Source organism: Colius striatus, chromosome 25 (assembly GCF_028858725.1).
Source record: "Colius striatus isolate bColStr4 chromosome 25, bColStr4.1.hap1, whole genome shotgun sequence".
Classification (NCBI taxonomy): domain Eukaryota; kingdom Metazoa; phylum Chordata; class Aves; order Coliiformes; family Coliidae; genus Colius; species Colius striatus.
In genome coordinates this window covers 4,655,138-4,675,729 of record NC_084783.1, presented here as the reverse complement: position 1 = coordinate 4,675,729, position 20,592 = coordinate 4,655,138, and the positions used below count along the sequence as shown (strand labels likewise).

General features: G+C 41.3%; 1 long non-coding RNA gene across 1 annotated transcript; it reads right to left on the bottom strand.

Moving 5' to 3' along the window:
• Positions 1 to 8,260: 8,260 nt before the first annotated feature.
• Positions 8,261 to 10,223, bottom strand: LOC133627806 (uncharacterized). Its single transcript, XR_009820408.1, has 2 exons — positions 9,766 to 10,223; positions 8,261 to 8,514 (listed from the first exon to the last, which is right to left on the bottom strand). It is a non-coding gene; the product is annotated as an uncharacterized LOC133627806 (long non-coding RNA).
• Positions 10,224 to 20,592: the final 10,369 nt, after the last annotated feature.

Here is a 20,592-nt window from a genome sequence, read left to right as displayed (position 1 = left end):
CTGTTTTAGTACATTAGAGTCACACCCATCCCATTTTAGTAAGTCTTTAGTGTTTTTAACTCAGAGTCTTGTCAGGAACAAATCCATTTATTGTAGGGAAAGCAACATGGGGAACTTCAGTTCATAGCAGCTTCAAGATTCATTGTGTGTCTTTTAGAAAAAGAGTTGTTCTTGATCTCTTCTTGTCTTTGAACTCACAGTGAGATTCTCTATCTACTCTACATAAAGTCCAGTAACATTGTCTGTGCTTTTCAGGAGGATGTATCTAAGGCCATTTCCTTAATCATTAGTGTTTACTTACTACCATGGAACTCAGGAGTTGCTGCAGTAACTGGAACTAGTTTTATACAGCTGTACAGTTTGGGTTATGCAAGGTTTGGCTTGAATGTTTTTCTCAATGAAAAGCTTTTTCAGTAGTTGAATGTTGTAGTTTCTGCAGTGACTGGGCACCTGTCTGTGCCAATGGATAATCTAGTCAGAGTGGGAAGACTCATCTGTTTCTGGTTTTCTGTGGAACCTAAAACAGTTACAGAACTGAATAATTTAGGAAGACTAAATGCAGCTGATGATAAATCTAAATGAGGTTTACCTAGAAAGTAATGCTTAGTGCAGTCTGGGTTTTCTGACAAATGATGATTCAAACATTAGACCTCTTGAATAATCCTGTATACGATTGTTTGACTCATATGCACGTAGCTGAGTATCACTTAGTCTAACATGGTCTTTCCTTAGCTAGATGGTCCAATACCATGATTCACATATCTCAGGCATTTAAAAAGGAAAAAGTCCTAAAAGATGCAACAGTATGAGCTTTCTCAACAGTCACGGAAAGATTGAAAAATTAGGATTCCACAAAAAGTTTGTGGTTCGGTACTCTTTTTTTTGTTACATTTGGATTTTTGTACTTTGTTCTGTTTTGAAGACTGAAGATGTTTATTAATCAAATTTCTAAGAAGTGAGACCTGCTTATTTTAATATTGAGAAGTGTGAGATGCTGCTAAGTGTTTTTCTCAGTGGATGGCTGTTTTAGTGGGTAACCTGCCTTCTGAACAGTGTAGGAGTGCCTTTATTTCAGAAAAGGAAAATTCAGAGATTTTTGTCTCTAGTATATCATGTTTTCTTGATGTATCACATGACTTCAGTGTGACTTGCCAAGTTGCTTTTATCTAGGCTTTATTGTGGTGCTTGTATCCGATTACCAAGCGAAACTCAATGCAGAGCCTAGAAAAAGATGCATTTCCTTTAATGACCAACAATGTTTAACAATAAAAGTGGGTTTAAAGGTATTTTTGTTGTGTGTACATTCTGCTGATGAACCTCTTTTGTATGAATCGGAAGGAAAAAAAGTAGTTAAACCTCAAGTTTCTTAAGAAAATTTCTTATCAGAGGAAATGCAGTTTTGGACCAGAGAAATTTTTTACTTCCTTTGTTGACAGCTGTAATGCCATTAAGGATAAAATAAAGAAAACTGCAAAAGGTGGTAGAATAGCCTCCAGGGTTCTTTTGGCTTATGTTATTTCCCTCTAACACTCTTGGTTGTTTTGCCTTCTTTCCCCGTTTTCTCAACAAGGCCACATTTCAGTTTCCTCTGAATCATACTGAAGTGTGTGTCTGTAACTCTGACACAACACGTTTTTTGTAAGGTAGTAAAGTTTCACAGGCCTTTAGTGTCACTGTAAGCCTGATAAGGTGTCTTTGTCTTGAGGTTAAACTGCATTTGAATCATTAAGAGGAAGCAGACCTCTGCATCTTTAGGTGCTTTGAGGGCATAGATTGAGATCAGGGTGTCAAGGGTTACAGGAGAGCAGAGAGAAGGTAACTGAGAAGGAAATGTTGTAAGGAAGGTAATTTATTTGACTTTTTCCTGTATTATGTTGCATTACTTGCATTGCAGTGCAGTTTCTCCTTTGTTAGGCATCTGTGGCAGTAACTTCTTTGGCAGGATTGATTACCAAGAGTAATAAGAAATGTATTGTAAATTTGCATGCTTCATTCAGAGCTACTGCTTTTGGAGTAGAAAAGGCCAAGAGCTTCTACTTGAAGAAAACTAAGGATCTAAACTTGTTTAGCTCAATAAAATTTTGATGAGCAAGAAAAATAATGATGTGTTAGTAGAATGCCAGGCAATTTTCAGGTTATATACGAATGTACAAGTGTCTGGAATACTGGGAAAAGAAAGAGTTAAAATTCATTATGCTCAACTAACAGCAACTGTACATCCTTATGATGTAAGGCAAGGGTTGAGGCATTTGCCTTTCTTGTAATGCACAGTTAATTGTGGAAACTTTAGGGTGCCTCCAGTAGCCATTTGGCAGGAAATTCCTTGCTTTGGAAATCAAGGACAGATAACAGCTGATTAGTTTTGAAATTGCAAAATGCTTTCCATTTAAGCAGACTGAGGTGTCTCTTTTCTGGGTAGTCATTGATTTTTCTGATATTTAATAATATTAGAGATCAAATACTCGTGTTTTTACTTTTACGTTGAAAATTACTTCATGAGCAATGTGAGAAGCTTGAATCTTACATCTTGAGGAACACAGCACTGTAAATACATGTGAAAATGTGAAGAACTGGAATATTGTAAAGTTCATCCTCAACCATTTTGCTGTAATGGTAGCTTTCCTTTTTTAGCTTCACTATGATTCATTGACTAAATATGTGACTTCAAATTATGGCCTTATTTAAACTAAACAGATATCCTGAGCTGATTGGGGCAAAGTCCTCTTCTAGTACATTACTGCATTATTAAGTGGACAACGTTGGCTTTAATGTAATAAGAAAGTAATTGGTTTAATGGAGACTTGAACACACTTAGAAAATACCATCCAAATTACCATGTAGAATTGAAATATTTGGCTTTCTATTTCTATTAACAGCAGCAAAAAGTAAAATTCCAGATTCATGATAAATTATGTAACCTACTGCATTTCTTCTGCAGAGTACTGAAGTAGTTACGTGAAGTGTTGCCGGCTTGGTGATTTAAGTGGCAAGTGTAATCCTTCCTCCAGTGATGGACTAAAGAGTTCATCCCCACAATCATTTAGATTATTTTTTGTAGGACCAGTAGATTTTTGTTTTTTCCAAGCAAATGCAAATACGAATTGATAGGTAACATAAAAATAAATGTGGCATTAGGCCATTGCCTTGCCAGCTCATTTTGTTAGTGCTGTTTGCAAAGGATAGAGTAGGGAAAAGTAACAAAATCCTGAAAAGAGGTTTTTAGGTTGGTTGGTTTTGCTTCCATTTTTCTTGACTTGTTGGAATTATCCTTCTGGGATAGTTGAGTAAAGGTGGCCTGTAACTGTTACCTTATACCTGGCACTATTTCAGATTTACTTGTCTTCAGTCTCACTTGAAATAAGTCATGTTAAATTGTGTATGTTATACTGGCACAAAGAAACCACTGTCTCAAGGGTGCAAATCATATATCACTCTATCCTTTGACTCACTAATGCTGTGCAGCTGCTGCTCCACTCCTGCCCACAGAACTGATAATCTAATGTTTTGGATAAAAGGTTACCATCAAAGGCTTTGCATGTCTCAACTTTTTCTGACTTTTTTTTGTTTGTTTTCCCTGGCTTACCTAACTCTGCTTGCATCTGTGAAACAGTACTATGGTGAGAAATAATGCTTTGCTGTGTTTTGTGGATGCTGATGAATGTCCTTAGTAAATTTTATGTGCTGTTAAGGGCTTGTGACAAGTAAAATATTTGAAGGGAAACAGGAAGGAGTCTGAATGTGAAGTCTAAAATTAGTTGATGTGCAGCAAATGCCAGCTTCTGCCTCCCACTTATGAAATTCTTTACTATACACATCTTTGGGTTTTCCCATGCGTTGGAAAGGAGCTTCTTATAAAAAAGGTACTGAAAAAATTGAGATAGCTTTGCAGAATTTCCATCTACAGAAAGAATTCAACAGTGGTGGTTGTGCTGCTGTGTTCCTGAGGTTGCTGTTTCACCTGCTGACCAGTATGGTTTCATTATTCCCTTCTACTCCAGTATTTCTCCTTTTGCTTCCAGCCTTCTCTGCACCTGAATTCAGGCTTGTGCTTCCTTGATGAGCCAAATGGCATCAAATAGATATTTCAATTGCTTAAAAAAATGCTAAGTAATTAGAGATAATACAATTAGAAGGAATCCTTCTAATCATCTGTTCAGACCACTCAACGTAAACAAGAGAGTGTTACGGTACCTAATTAACTGTTCTAATGAAGATGTTCATCTGTAATTGGGGACTGGCTAATTTTCTAAACAGGACCTTAGCAATGACGTCTCATCTTCAGTGCCATTTAACTTTTCGCAGTGTAGGGTAGCTTTCTGGTGATGTTTATGTTTTACACTAGCTTGAATGTTTTTAGCTTTGAATTCCAGCAGTGGCTTGTTCCTCCAGACTGCTGATGGTTGCTAAACTCTAGTCCTCCGTGCAAGGACTTAAACTGATAGCAGTCTCCTCTGTGTGTTTCTAATAGACAAAGCTTCTAGAGTATTTTGCTGTTAGGGAGTATTTTCTATCAGATTTTGTAGTTATTGTTGCCATTCTTACTCAGCTACTTCAGTGAGTTTTGGATATATTCTAGATTGGTCACATACCTTTTGAGTACAAGGATAATGTGGCCACCTAACCTAATACTCATGTGATGTTTTTCTGGGAATAAGGTTCACTGTCATGCTTGTAGTGTTGTATTAGAATGCCATTTTAAAATAATTACTTGCTGTGGTTTTCGAACCTATTTGAGACAGCTGCCATCCCTGTGGTATGGGCTGTTTCTTGGATAAATTCCGTGTTACAGATCTATGAACTGAGCTGAAATTTGTTCAGCATTTGTTTTCTTGCTCCTCTACTAACAAGCTATAGAGTTTATCTGGCTTTTTATTGCTTGCTGCCTTGTTAATCTCTCTGTGATATATTTTTTTATTAGTGACTATTTTATTTCCTTGAGAACCATCATGAAAATGTTTACTTGGTCAGGAATCCAGCCTCACTAGGATTTAATCCTCAGTTGCTTGACGATACAGTCCTTATTACCAGAATTCATTAGGTAACCCACTTAGGATCTGGTCAATGTGCTCTTTTGCTTTTATGTTCTAATTTGTCACTTGGAATATTGTTTAGTATGAAGTCAGAGATCTGTCTCTTAGAGCAGTATTATGATCATATTTTATGTCCTTTATAGTAAAATAACAAGTAGTTGGAGACCAGCAGGTTTCCCTCAAAGCTCTGTAATGACTAGGTATTCTCAGACAGAAGAATTTAAGTATCATGTTATTTTTTTCTGGGACTCATGTAGTGCATTTTCAGGTAAATAAACTGGCTAACAAAAGCAGAATTGGTTGAAAGGAATCAACAGTAATTGAGTGATACTTTTCCTTAAGTGACTTAGAGAATGTAGAGTTTTTTTCTTCTTAAAGCCTCATAATGAGTATTGAAAGCCTCATAATCAGTATTAAATAATTCAAAGTAGCCTATCTGTTTGAAGTCATTGTTTGCAAGAGCAGTCTCAAATCTTGATGCTGTTGAAAGCAAGGAAATACTGTCTGGATTTGCTATGTGATTAAAAAAAAGGGCAGTGTTATGCCAACTGACTGTTTACTACTGATGTGACTCTATGCTGAAATCATGTTTCAGCAAGTTACTTCTACTGTAATCTTCCATATCGTTGCTATAGAGTGATGGGTGCCTGCTTCAGCTTCCATCAAGTTGTATGATGACTGCATAATCTAGAAGTCTATATGTAGCATAAATACATTAAGGTTGATGTCTGCATGTTACTTTGTCAGAAATCTGCCCTCTTAAGGTTCAGGGGTCTTTTTCTTTCTTGTTTTTCAGTTATACTCACCTGAGCAGACATTATACCAGCTACTGCCATTGCTGCTTACTGTAACTGGCCTGGGTTTTTTACTGATAGAGAAGAGGCCATCTGTGTTCTCTGGAAAGTGTAATACAGGAGTCTTGAGCAATGTACCAGAGACACCTTGGCAGCTGACACAAGGTGAGGTTAAGAAGTGTATACGAGTAAAGTCAGAGGTCAATACCTAGGTTCAGCTCTTCTATACAGGCAAAAAGTTGGTGCCATATTTTATAGGGTGCTCTTTTGGCAAAAATGCTCGCTGAGGGGACTTCCTCTATCATACAAGACAGTGTTTCTGAAACTAGTTGCTGAGGGGGAAAAAAGGAAGTCTGCACAAGGCTGTCTTCCTTGAACCGGCTCACAGACTTGAGAAGAAAATGGTCACTGGTTTGGGTTTGTTTTTTTTCCCTCTGTGCTTCAGATTCATTCTTCCCCATGAGCAGCAGTCTACTGTAGATTCTGCTGTACATTAAGGTGTTTGAGCTTCTAAAGATTAGGAATGCTTACACTTGCATAATTACTTCAAGATACTTCAGACTTGCTGGCTACTGGTCACTGATAGTTAAAGGAAATGGACGAAGGACATTGAGCGCACTGTTCCACCCTTTGTATGACAGTTATTGCAATAAGCTCTCCTTGGTGAATGAAGAAGGAAATTTAACAAGGGAAAAAAAACCCAATCATTGTCAGAGGGATCATACAGCTTGACCAGAGAAGTGCTGTGGTTTGACTTGCTGTCTGTGGCTTGCTCAGCCTTCCTCTTGATGAGTAGCCGGTAAAAATGGTCCAGCTTGCATAGTAGTATTGTCTGTAATCTAACTATTCAGAGTTCCCTTAAAGCACAGCTTTCTACTCTGAGGCTGTTCATGAGGCAGAACTATGTCATATGTTTCTGTGAAGTGATTCATTACTTGCAGTGGAAGTGGCAGCTAAATACTTCCAACTCTACTGATTTTAATTTTAAATGATTGCTCTCTGTGGCCTTATGCAAGTTCCTGTGCAGTTGTTCAGTAGCAAAAAGCAACTTCATTGGCATTTCTCTGCATCTTTTTTTAATATCTGGCATGTAGGTGTATAATTAGAGCATTTTGTTCTTGAAAAAAAAAATGCAACTGATATTCTGGGTATGCAACTTTACAAACTGTTAAAACAAAGGAGGTACTTCATTTTCCTTTGACTATCCATTGATAAGCTAATAAACTGGTGAGCTAAAGCAATATAAGCAAACCTAGTCCTGGTGATGTGAGTGCACCAAATTGCAGCTGAGACAAAAATCACCCATAAAGGCATAGAATGTTACTAAGTCTGGAGGCTTTTAACTTGGTGGTGAAGAGGAAGTTGACTTCCGTGAGGTTGATGTTAGGTTGAAGTTAGATTGCTGGCCTACATCAAGGATGAAAGGAGGAAAAAGCAATGAGAAAGGGTTACTATTGGAGACTCATGAATGAGGCTCCTGAAACCCAGTGAGGAAAAAGTAGATGTGAAAGGCGTAATGGCTTGTGAATTGAGTGGTTTGGTATCTTGTTAACTGAACTGAAAAGCAGCTGCAGTAAGACTGCATTTACGTTGTTGCCTAAAATTGAAGCTAAAAAACATGTTTGAAGCTTCCTACAGCAAGGATGTGGCTTACACAAGTGAGATTATCAGTCTCTTGTCTGGGTAAATTATGCAAGTTCGAAAAATCACTACAGTGTATAGGGTTAGGAGGAGCTGACAGCAGTATTTGCACTGGTCATCTGTAGACGCTGTTTCCTTGAAGCTGTGTGGGGGCAAATACTGTTCCTGACTTGTACCTTTCATGAAAAGTGGTCAGCTGGGGGAAACTAGGTGATGACTAGATGATCTCTAAAGGTGCCTTCCAACCCCTACCATTCTATGAAACAAACCAAAGTGTGGATCTCAGTGTCAGAACTGTCTTCCTACTTGCATCTATGGACTGCTCCTTCTGTCATAGTTATGGCTTCTCTAAGCTGTCACAGCTGATTTAAGAACTGATCAAATTCTGTTTCTACCTCAAGCTGCTTTTGTAGCTTTGTAGGAGGATTTACGTGGGAGGATGAATAAATGTTTGTGTAGCCAAGTGGTGAATTCAGCCAGGGAAATGATCTGGGTGTAAACTAACCTGGGGAAACAAGGAACTTTCATTTGGACATTTTTCCCAGTTCAGTTTGCTTTGTGGCTGTATGAATGTATGAATGCTTGTGCTACTTTAACAGGGAAGAAAGGATGGCATGGAAATAGAAGGAAAGTGAGAAGAGGATAGATCCTGGGGCAGCTGTCCACTCCTTGGGATATGCTAAGCAGACTGAAATAATATCACTTGTGCATGAATAGTGCGTGTGTTCTTTAATAATTTAACTATTTAATAACTTTATTCTCCCCCCCCCCCAAAATAATACCTTGTCATAAACCTCTTGTACACATTTTCTTTAATGGTGTAAGGACCTGACAGATGAGCTGTGATGGATTAAGCTTTGTTCTTTTCTGTCTCCATTCTTACTCTTGTGAAGGTTGCTTCCTCTTTGGTGTGTACACCAGAATGTGGCATTTGTGCTGCAGTTGCTCAGGGAGCAATACCTGCTGTGGTTGAAAGCAAGTCCCTCATGTTTTCACCAAAACCATCTTAAAATAATTGATACTCACCTTCAGCTTAATTGTTCCTTTATCTAAAAAGAGAGAGAGAGAGTGTGTTATTCTTGCCAAGCTCAGGTACTACCCTTTTAGACATTTGTAGTTGAATGAAACTCCCACATCACGGAGCTGCTGACTGCAACACCCCTTCAGTATGATTTCACCTGAAGTAATTTTCTTGCATTGTGCAAAACTATCTCCAGGGTGAGCAAGTTGGGCCCAGCACAGTTCTCTAAATTAAACTATGTCCACATTTATTCACAGCTTTTGTACAAGGTAAACTACAAAGTGCTTTATGGTTAGAGTACCATCAAGGCTGAGGTTCCAGCACAGAGCATCCTGTACTCATTGAAGTATTTTGCTGTAAAAAGGACATGTTCTCTTTTTGGAGTAGGATAATTCTCAAAACAAACAGTCACAGAATTTATTTTGATGGCTGGATACAGCCATATCTAAGATTTCTCTCTAGCACAGGTTGTCCACATGTGGAAGCATCACCCCCTTTGAATTACTCAACAAGTGTCAGCCAGTTTCAAAGACAAGGGGAGGATGAAACCAGATACAATCTGTTCCAAGAAAGGAAATGGCTTTTATGTAACTCCCAGTTTTTACACAGAAAAGGCTTAAAACATGATGGTTAAAAAGCCTGATTGCCTGAGCCCTGTCTACACTACAGCTTACACCAGTGTGAGCAGTGGAAGAACAGTGCTACTGGGTTTCATTTTCCATAATGTAAACACATTCAGTAGTAAGTTGGACATAATCAAACACTCTCAGTCCTTACAGGACAGAGAAGAATCTGCCTTTAAAACACAACCCCACAAAATATTATCCAACTTATCCAATTCCTCAAACATTACCACATCTTTCAGCAATACTCAGGCCTGAAGATGGAGAGGTTGCATTTCCCACACTCAGCTTAAAACAAAGGTAGGAAATGATGATGATGATGGTGGTGTCATTTTTTTATCCCTTCCCCAGCTGCCCAGGGTCACTCATTCAGATTTCAAAAGAAAGGATATTCACCGTAAAACATTTCAATAGCAGTTATCTGGGGTCTCTGCATGTCTTGAGGTTCCAAAATTATTAGTCTTGGATGTTTGAGATCACACACATCTCAAAATCACAGTAGCACAACCACCTGAGAAGTTTTACTAGATAAGGAATTAATTCATTTGGTTCCAGTTCCATTATCATCTAAAGCAACTCTCCACGAGACTCTGATGTGCTCTCACTGCATCTCAACTTAGAAACTAGTTCTCAAGCTCAGAATTGTAGGAACTTACCCAGAACTGTTCCATGGCTTCGTGACACAGTTTCTCCTTTCACCACTAACTGAATCTGAACTGTTGTCTCCTTGACAGAGTTAAAGATGGTTACACTTATCGCTTCCTCAACACCAGAGCGGAAAACAGAAGGTGCTGCAATCAAATAGCCCCTGAGAAGCAAAATTGGAAGCAGACAGTCAAGAACAGCAACAAGAGTGTGATTCTTATTTGTATGTCACTCTATGCATAACATAAACAACCCTCAGTATTTAAAGGCAGTAATAGTGACCTTTACTGCACACGTTATAAATACATTCATTTATACACTCTGTAGAAACACACTAAACCTGTAACTAACCATAAAAAAGCTGAAGTTCGGGAAAGAATAAAGAGATACCTGAGCCTCCAATAGAGTTTTGTAGATAATGTCTCATTTGGAAAGGACTCAAGATACTTCTAACATTTTTATCTCAGTTACTTTTCATCATTCCCCTTACAGAGTTAACTTGTCACAAAGAAGAGGAGACTCTCAGTGATGATATTCAGCACTTTCTGGATGTCAGACTCACATCAACCTACCACATCTAAACTTCCAGTTTCTACAGAAGGAGCTCAGAAACTACAACTACAAGACTGGGCTCAAATTCTAACATGTTTTTGTTCAAACAATTCTATCTTCCAAGTTTAAAAGTGGGCAAAAAGGACTTATTTTAGCTGGCACATACAGAGTTTTAAAGCCACCCCAGACGACCTCCCATCTGCACTACAGTCCTTGTGCTGCTGAATGGAATCTATACCATTCCTGAATGGCACCATGCCATGGACTTGTCAACTCGAAGGATTACAGACTCTGAGCTCTTTGATGCACTGGGCTGTAAGCAACACATTTATATTCTCTTCATGACACACCTTTCTGCTTTTTCTTCAGCCCCAAAGGATTTTTTACATGAGGCAATTCCTCATATGACTCTTGAAGCCCTATTTCTCAGCCCATGCCTTTTTACAGCTCCATGAGACAGTTTGGTTTAGTTCATGATTCATTGTCACTCTGGGATGAAGATGATGATGATTTACAGCCCTTAAATCACCTTTTATCAAATTCCAGCCCCCTGTTTCTCACTCAGCAGGCCTCATTGCCATGGAGATCTCATTACCCCCAAAGGAAGTTCAGATCTCTGTGGCATTTGAGTTTAATTGCACTGGGTATTTACAGATTCAAAACCTTGTGGTTGCCAGGTTTGAAAATTCATCAGAACAATAACAAATAACAACTAAAAGTTACTACTTTGTCTGTAAATTCTTGGTAAGAAAGAAGCTGCAGAGGGAGTACCATCTGCATCCAGGATGAAATGATTAGATTAAAACTGTCAGAGAAGCACAGCACTGCAGTGCCATATGTGAAGCACATGTATTCACATTGTTCTAAACTGCTGTGGCTCTTTCTGAAGCATCAACCCATCGGCACAGATACTGAAATCACTTCATGAGGAGCGTTTGGACATTAAATATTTAACTTGGCAATTTAACAGTTAACTTGACAGTGACTGGACAGATCCTTGAAGCACATTTCACTAACAGCTCTGCCAGATCACACCAAAACTTGGTAGAAAGAGATATTTACTACTAAGCAAATGAAAATAGGCTGTGGGTGGCTCTTCATTAATGCAGCTATTCATGGTGTTGATGGGCTAGAATAAGCCATAGATAAAGGAAAGAAAGCAGCAAACCTTGATCAACGTTAACCTAAACACTCCAGAAGGAGCTGAGGACTCAATTCCTAAAAGCCAGAAAGCTTTCCCCGCAGGGAAATGTGACTTTCCACACAAGAATCCTTCACGTGCTCTTACGGAGCAACCATCATTACCTTCAACCATCCCAAACCCAACAGCAGCCCCTGCGCAACACCCCGGATTCCTTAAAGAATTGTTTGCAGAAGAAAGCTTTGCAGCCGCTTGCTGGAGCAGCTAGAGGCAGGTATTTCTCCGGAGACTTTCTTTTCTTCCCCCCTCTCCTTTCTCTGTGCTGTGCACTTTTGCACCGGCGAGCACAAACGTGCTGCTGGGCTCAGGAGCAGCCGCCGCTCGCCTCCCCGACCTCAGCTCCTCGACGTGACTTTTCGCAGGCTTTGTTAAGTAGCTGGGGCAACCACTCCCGGAGCCCCTCGCAGAGAGGAGGGAGGCTCATCCCTTCCTCTCCTTCCCCCATCACCCCTTCCAGGGAGCCCGCCGCAGGCTGCGCGACCTTCTCTGGGTACTTACTGCCTCTCCCGGGGCTGGGCTGCGCTCAGGCTGCAGAGGGTCAGGAGGACCCCCCAGACGCAGCCGGGCTCTTGGCGGGGCATGGTGCTGCGGGGCCCCAGGCCACGGCACTCTCCGAGGCCAGGAGGAGCCTTTTGTTCGCGGCGAGCGCAGCCCGAGCCTCCCCCGCCGCCCCGCTCCCGGGCTCGGCTCCCCGGTGCCTCCGGCCCCCGCCCCCGCCGCGTCCCCGCCCCCGGGCCGCCCCCTCCTGGCCCCGGTGCCCGCTCGGCTGCGGCCCCGGCTCTTTGTCTGCGGCTCCCCGCCTGCTCCTGACGGCGTGCACCGGGGGAGGGGGCCGGGCCCCGCACCTCCGCCTCCCGGCGCCGGGGCTCGGCTTGGCGCTGCCCGCTCCCAGGTGCGCTGCGCGCCCGGCCCCCGCGGGCTCCCGGCTGCAGCCGCCGCTCCTCGCCGCAGCCCCGACAGCCGAGCCCGGCCGGCATCTGCTCCTCAACTGCCGCGCTCAGCAGCACCGGGAGACCATCTGCCCGAGCGCTCTGCCTTCCTCCTCGACGGTGCCACACGCAGACTCCGCAGCTGCGAGAGCTGAGGTGCCTTAAAGCTGCCGTCAAGCCGCACCAGGCCAGAGCAGCCCCTGCGCGCTGCTCCCATCGAGCGAGCTTTTGCACTCCACTGAGCCCCACCAAAGAGCTGCTTTCCAACTGAAAATCCAGTGCCAGGGCTGATGCGACTCCATCCTCCTCTATTCCTAGGCCCTCTCTGTCCATCTCCATCCCTCGGGCCTGACCCGTGGTTACCGGGGTTTGAGACAGGAGGGGGAGCTCTCGACTGCATCAGGCTGAAGAAGGTGAGTCGAGTTGACACAAATGGAGGAAAAGCACACCCAAAGCAAAAGCAAGGATGCAAGGTGACAGAATCAATGCCGTGTCTCACGGAGAGGGATTAAATGCCACATCAAGGAATGATTTCTCCATCCCTTGCCAGAGACAACATGGACAAGCCAGGATCCCAGGTGTGTGCTTCAGCAGAGCTGCCCTTGCCCCAGCAATAACTGAAAACCCTTAATGTAGGTAGTTTGAACGGATTCTTTCCTCCAATCCTCCACACCTGGCTTAATGTAAACTACCAGGAAAACTGGAAAAAAATATTGAATGCTATTCTTTTCTTTCTCTGTCAGCTCCAGTGTTTGAATCTCAGTTTCATTTCTTCTACCAATCACTGAGCAGCATTTCGTTCAGCAAAAACACAGATTTGTATCCAAAAGGCAGCTCGATTGTTCACCAAAGGCCCTTTCCTCTGGCTTCCAACAGGAAAAACAGCAAATCAAGTTGTTAAAGCTGCCAAATGTGTCAATTACTTTTCACTCTCTTAAAATTATTTCAGTCACCAGCCATTTTATCAGGATCAGTACCAGCAAACATTTGCTGCAAGTCAGTCTCACCCAGAGGAGTGAGGAAGTTTCCCTGACTGCTTCAGCAAATGGACTTCAGAGGCTGATTGGTCCACAGCCAGGAGAGCAACAAAACAGTGCCTCAGGTTTTATCTTGTTTGAAACTTATACTGATTTTAGTATGACTTCTCTTTAGATAAATCACTGACTCCATAGCTTTTTGATAAGTTCAGGTTATCTTCACTAATGGCTGTCACTGGTAGATGTGACTGCATTTCCCTACTTCAGTCTACCTTAAAGCAGCAGCATCATATCATTACTGTGCTGAGGCATAACAAAAGGGAACAGGTTTTATCAAATGAAGGAAAAAATCCCCAAAGAAACTAGGCTATGGCTTTAAAAAGTCTGCCTCACCTGAAAATTCTTTATACCAGGTGACATTCTCAAATCAAAAGGATGATGTGTTTTGCAAGGCTCATCCCAGCTCTTAGGATTGGACACAACACTTAAAAGCCACAGCCACACAAGTTTGGAAGGTTGTAAAGAAATCACCTACATAAACCACTCATCACATCAACAACCCTTGACTAATTTTTCTCTACAGATCTTGTTTCCAGACTTGTCCTAATTGTCAAGACCAGGGTGGAAAACTAAAGGAGTTTTATTCAATAGAATGATAACAGCAGATTTCTGCTCTCACTACTGAACAAGAAGTTTTTACAGACTGTTCACCACCTTGGGAAAGGCCATTTGGATTTCTTTTCAATGGGATTTTTCTCACTAAAGCTCATCTGTGGGAGGAGCTGCAGAATGACTTGGAGCAGTTTCCAGCCTTTAATATGACGTAAGCTGAATGAATTTTGCTCACTGTTGTGCTATTTAAGCAAAACTGCTCCTCTCTTGCTCACTTCACTGCTCATGTATCTTTACAAAACAACTCTACAGCACCGACCAGGAGACTCTTTCATCTGCCCCAAATCGAGGGCACATGAAAGAAAAGCACAAAGTCAACCAGAGGCCCTCCCAACACATCTTTTCTCTCCATGTGTAAAGTAAATCACCATTCTGTGATTCTGGGATGTATTTTGCTAGATTATGCTTATTAGTTGGACAGGAATGCTCTCCACAAACCCTGCGGTGCTATTCTCTGGGATGATGTCAGGTCAGTTGACATTAGGCTGTTTTTATGTAGAATTAAGCACAATGGCCACCATTCTGTCTTTTTGAGAGCTGTATTTTTCCACAAATGTTTCACTGGAACATTAGTTTTCTTTTTCTCTGTACTAAATGCAACGATGGCACAGCTGAGATCCAACATTTGCTTTTGCCAGCTCTGTTAAGCCTGGGTTGCACTTCTGTTTACAATATTCTTAATAAAATAACTCTGGTTTATAATGCATCTGGGCCTTTGAAACTCAACTAGAAATGGAAATAGCCTGACTCATCTACATTTAAGAGCGTGGATTCTTCCTTACTGCTGGATTCTCCTTCAGCTTATTCAAACTCATTCAGACTCTGGAAGCAGAAAGATCATTTCCCAACCAAACCAGCTAAGCTCTGAGAAGCAACTTAGAAGAGCACATTGAAGTGGGAATGTTGGGGGTTTTTAAAATCAAAATAGCAAAGAGAAAGCAAAATGTGGTGTGTCCAGATTCTTTTTCAGCTTCGTCATATTCTCATATAGAACCACAAAACCCGTATATCTCAGTATTTTCCTGCCTGCAAAGTAGCAATACTGATGTCAGCCTCCTCCCTCAGAGTGATACTTAAAAGCATGTTGGAATCCTTTGATTGAAGACAATAAGGAGGTAAAATGAAAATGGAGCACCTCTGCTGCTGTCATGGTGTGGCAGCCTACAACTCGTCTGCAATACCTCACTAATCTAAACAAGGCCTTTGATAGTAGTCCTGCAGAGATCAGGTATGTTCTGGATGAAACAACACTATGCTTGCAAAAGAACAGTTACCTCTACACCTAATGCATGTCTCTATAGAGCAGACCCACAAACAGCTCCTTATAGACTCCTGCCCAAGATCTAAGGGGTACATACCAAAAAACCCCATAAGGTGCCACTAAACAGCCATTCTGTAGCCATCCACGTTGTATCTCTGAATAAAGCTCTGTGGATAGAGCAGTGACACGATTCAGCAACGAATTCATCACTGCAGCAGAGCACACTTCTAAAATGAAGCTCCAGCACCTTCAGCACAATGCTGTAACAGTTTTGAACACAGACCAGTGTATTTCTACACCTAAGAAATCACAGCTAGAAATTATCATGACATGGCATATGGCCTTTTAACTCATTGTTAACTTTTTTTAAAGGAGAAATTTCTTCCAAATTGAAGAGTTTGTATTTGATGTTTAGTGAGTACAAGAAATACCAGGCAATGATAGTCTCTAAAGACTGCAAACTCATATTCTAATTATGAAAGTATGTGCAATGCTGCAAATAAGGCTAGAACCAGAGATACCATTTCAAACCATTTAGTTACTGAAATGGAATTTTCTGTGCCTGCCAAATGAATCCTATTCAGTGTGATGCAACAGGTGTTGGAATTCCAGCAGCCGCCTGCAACCCACATCTGGTAATAGTTAGGGGTTTAAAGGAAGTTCTGTAAGAACTGCTTATGTATAAAAACTATTCATCAGTCAAATCTGTGAGCCACATTCACCCACCCGTGTGCACAGCACATACTTCACATTTTTATTTCATTAACAACAAAAAAGGTGATTCTGGTCCTCAGGAAATGTCAGGAATGTCAGGCACTTGTCCAGGTGGAAAGCATGCAGGGGGTTGCTGTGGCTCTACTGGTGTGGCAGAAAGGTGAGGGAGGGACTGCAGTTCATTGAAAAAGGTGTGAATGCCTCTGTATTGGTTCTGACAAGGTCTAACTGACAACCTGACCACTTGTACATTCTCATCCTTATTCTGCAGAAACAAGAATTCCCCCACTGTGTCTCATCCACCCTGCAAAGTTAAAACCACCAGCCAGGTATTTGGCAAACAAAACCCAGTTAACACTAAGCTGTAAATGACACCAATTCTTGAGTGCTGTTACCCTCAGCCTCCTTTCACTTTTGTCCCCCTCAACTGCAAATTCCAATCAATATGAGTACTCATAAGAATCAAGTGGTAGGATGAGGATATTAATAATGAGCCTTTGTTAACTGCCTCTGCATGAGTGTTATCACTAACTTCTCACACAAATAACCAGACCTAAAGGCACAGGAGGTAATAATTAAAGACTGTGAGAATACACTTGTAAATGGTGCATGTAAGAAAAGATGCTGCAATAAAAACAAGACTAGCAGTTATTCATGTTTGCATCAAGTTCTGTAAACACTAGATTTCAGCAGAAGGTGAAAAATAAACAACAGACAAGTCCTCAGCTTTAGGGAAGCCAGAATCACTCGTCCCCCTTCCCAATAGAAGTACACTCATGTCAGTCACTACGTACCACCAGCCAAGATTAAGGTCTTAGTTAATTTTTACAGCATTATATTCATGGTAAAAAAACCCACCAAAACCCTACACCCATTGCTTTAACTCTTAGGTTTGTTCTCCCTTTCTGTTTCTGTGACAGCCTCCTTTCTGTTAGTCATAGATATCTGATATAGAAACTGATAACTGAAAGAAGTGTCCCACCAGCCTGGCCATCCTACTGCAAGCTTACCAGCAATGATGATGTCTTTAACAGAAATGACATCAGTCCAGAGACAAAGCGGTAGAAACAAGACTGATCCTGCCTCCTGGGAATACAAGCATCTGTAGAACAAAATTACAAGGATCATTAAAGAGCCCACTGAAATTAAGAATGTATTCTGAGTAGCATATCACATGATAATGATATCAAGGATGGAATTATTACCTAGTTGTGTCAAAAATACTTATTAATCACCTACAGAACGGGAGAGGCTGATCTTTCACAGTAATGTAACATTTTAATTCCTTACAAAATGACTTCAAAAGTCCTAAGAAATCATTCATCTGGTCAGATGCTCACTTAGAACAGAGCACTGTGCTTAATGAGACAGCTGTCAGTAAGGAATTACTTTCCAGTTTTCTTTTCAGCCTCTACATATGACTGATGCAACAGAGGTTTGTGCATAGTCTGGTGTTTTATACAGAAGTAAGGGATCTAGAAAGGTTGTGACGTCTCCATACCTGAGAGTGATTGAAAATTCAACTGGACACTTTTATAACTAGGAAAAGGAGAGGTAGAGGTAGGAAGGGGTAGAGGTGTCCTTTTACCATACAAACCATATTAAGGTGAGCAATTGGATCTTATTCAGTTATGTCAAGACAAGTTTCTCAAAACAAAGAGTTCAAGGCTCTCGACATCTTTGGGTACTTTGGCCTGTACAGACACTGCCTATGCTCTGCCCACGATACACTGAAGTTGTGGAAGTGTACTGACATCACTTTACACTCCAACTAATAAGCTTCATCCTGGTTTAGCAGAGGATCAGTGATGCACTCCTAGAGTTGCTCGATACCATTTAACTTCCTGAAATACTGTCTAAAAAGTTCTGAAGAAATACACACCAAAACCTCACAGCTGAAAAGTGCCACACAGAGAATATAATCACGGGTAGTAGTCCTGAAAACTCTATTGTTCAATCACGTTTAACTTCCCATCCCCACATAGAATAGATATTAAACCAAGGAATTAAGTTTTGATATCCTACAGGTCATCTCCAAGTACACATTATCTGTAAAAACAAAAGTTCCATCTTGAGAGGCAGCTGACATTTGCTCCCCTACCATAGGACATTTAAGATCTTGAAATAGCAGGAAACTTGAGAGCTCTTGCATACACATTATCACAGGAATACTTTAAAAGAAACTCATCATTTTGAGACTATTCTGCAAAACTTATCCTCCATCCCCGTGCTTGCTTTACAGACCACACACAAATGCACTGGAAGAAACAACTGAAAATCATTCCTGAGAGTTGAACAGGAATGTAAGCACTGGAAATGCTCTTAATCAGCGTGGGTCAGTGGTGCCTTTCAGAGCTGTTCCATCTTCTGTTGCTGTGGAGCTCTTCTCATGTCCTGAAAATCACAGTCCAGCCAGTAGTTTTGTTTATCACATTCAGTATGAGTTTCCAGATCTCTGACAGAGGGATGTCTGCTCCAAGGCAGGGAAGGCTGCAGTAATCCCAGAAGTTCTCATTAGCCTAACATGCAGAAATATCTGCTGGGGCCATGAGCTGCTTACTTGCTGCTGATGAGCAAGGATTCAGCTCCATTTGAAGCTAGTGTGAACAAGGAACTGTAGATTTGGGAGTAATGGTGAAGAGACAAGTGAGGCTTCAGCTATAGTGTGCCAGAGGCAAGAGAGATGCTCCTTCCTGTTGATTCCTGCTGACCCTATGGCAGAGAGCAGAAGAATTACAGTAAAAAAGGCTTTATCTCAGTCCTCTCGAGCTGGTGGTGGGCAAACAGTCAGGCAACACCAGTGCAACTGGAGAGCATGTGGTCAGAGCTCCCCAAGAAAGAAAAGAATGCAGGCAGTGCAAACTTAGCTTAACATGATCTTTGCCAACTGCTTTTCAGACCATTAGAGTTTTGCAGGAGGTAAATGCATTTCAGTGCTTCTCCCTTCCCACCCAGGCACTCAGCTGCCTCATTTCACAATTGCTTTCAGTTTTTGGAAGAGGAAAAAAAGCCCCTCAACCCACCACCTTAGGAGACAAGAAAGTTAACAATTACTCAATAAGAACTCTGGCCTAAAATATGAATGCTTAGGTAACACACAGTGCCCAAGTTCAGAGAGAACAAAACTGAATGGACATTAATACAAGTTACAGAAGGGAGAACATTGATAACTCTAGGTTCTGAAAAGAGCCCTTAAGTTGTTTAGGATTCCAACTGATTCAGAGCATGTGATGTTTTCAGAAAACAAGAGGAAAATACAAAATAACTGGTGTCACATCTGTTTAGCTCCTGCTCCAGTGATTCTGTGGTTCTTTGTTGTTGTTGGTACAGTGATAAATACAGCAGCATCTAATTCTGTGGTTGTTTCAAGGTGGAGGATCCTAAACCAGTTCTGCAAAGAGCCAAACCAGAATTACTTAGAAAGAATATTCAAGAAGATCAAGATGGAAAGGGATCAGTTCAAAATAGTTTAAAACCCTTTCCTGGAGGGCCAGGCTGCTTCACCTAACACTTGTTCTTGCGTTTATACAAAAAATGATTACAAGTGGCCAACTTAAAAGAGAAGAATGGCATAACCCTCAAATCAATGCCTACAATTCTTCTGAAACAATGAGTGCACACCCCCAAGAGCTTTATTGTTTTGCACATTCAGTTGTCAGGACTGGCCTTTTGCCTCAGGCTTGCAGTGCAGACAATGACTGCCACCTGCAGCACTGGGGACAAACTATGGCCCCAAAGGATTTAGCCTGTACCTGTGATCACTGCAAGCAGAACCTTTCTCACCACCCTTCTCCAGGAACAGAACAGCATTCCACTTCACTTTGCAAGGAAAATTTGTGTTGCTGTCTGTGATTTAAGTAGCATTTGGAGGTGTATATATATACACACACACACACACACACACATACAAGAGTATCTCAGTGGTAGAAAGTCACTTGAGTAAAATTTACAAGTACTTCTTTAATAATTTTTAGACCAGCAATGAGGTTTCCCATAAACAAATCTGACTTGGAAGACATTCTGACTTGTGCCTGTGCAGAGACAGAATTATCAAGACACTATAAACTTGATTTTCATTTCATCCCTACACTCTCATATTTAAGATGCCTCTTAACTTCCTTAGCCTCAGAATGACACACAATAAGCAAGTTAAACTCAGGAAAAACAGTTTGACTAGCAGTTCCACTACATAGGAGTCTTTCTATTCAAATGTTCATCTACCAAAAAGAAACAATCTAAATTTGCAGCTAACCTATGACATGACTGCTTAGCAAAGTTCCCCATCCAGTGGCCAATGTCGTCGGTGCAGCTCACGTTTCTGGCTCAGAACACGACCCTGCTGCGTGCAACACTTGGCAATGACAGAATGAATGGCTGGACATGGAGAACTATTAGTTGCAGGTCATTTAACACCTGTAAGGGAGCAGAAACAACAGATGAATCACTTTAAACAACTCATTGCTCTCCTAGTGGCTCGTGGATAAGTTGATGTGGAAAAAAAGAGATTTAATATGATATACTATACATTTTAG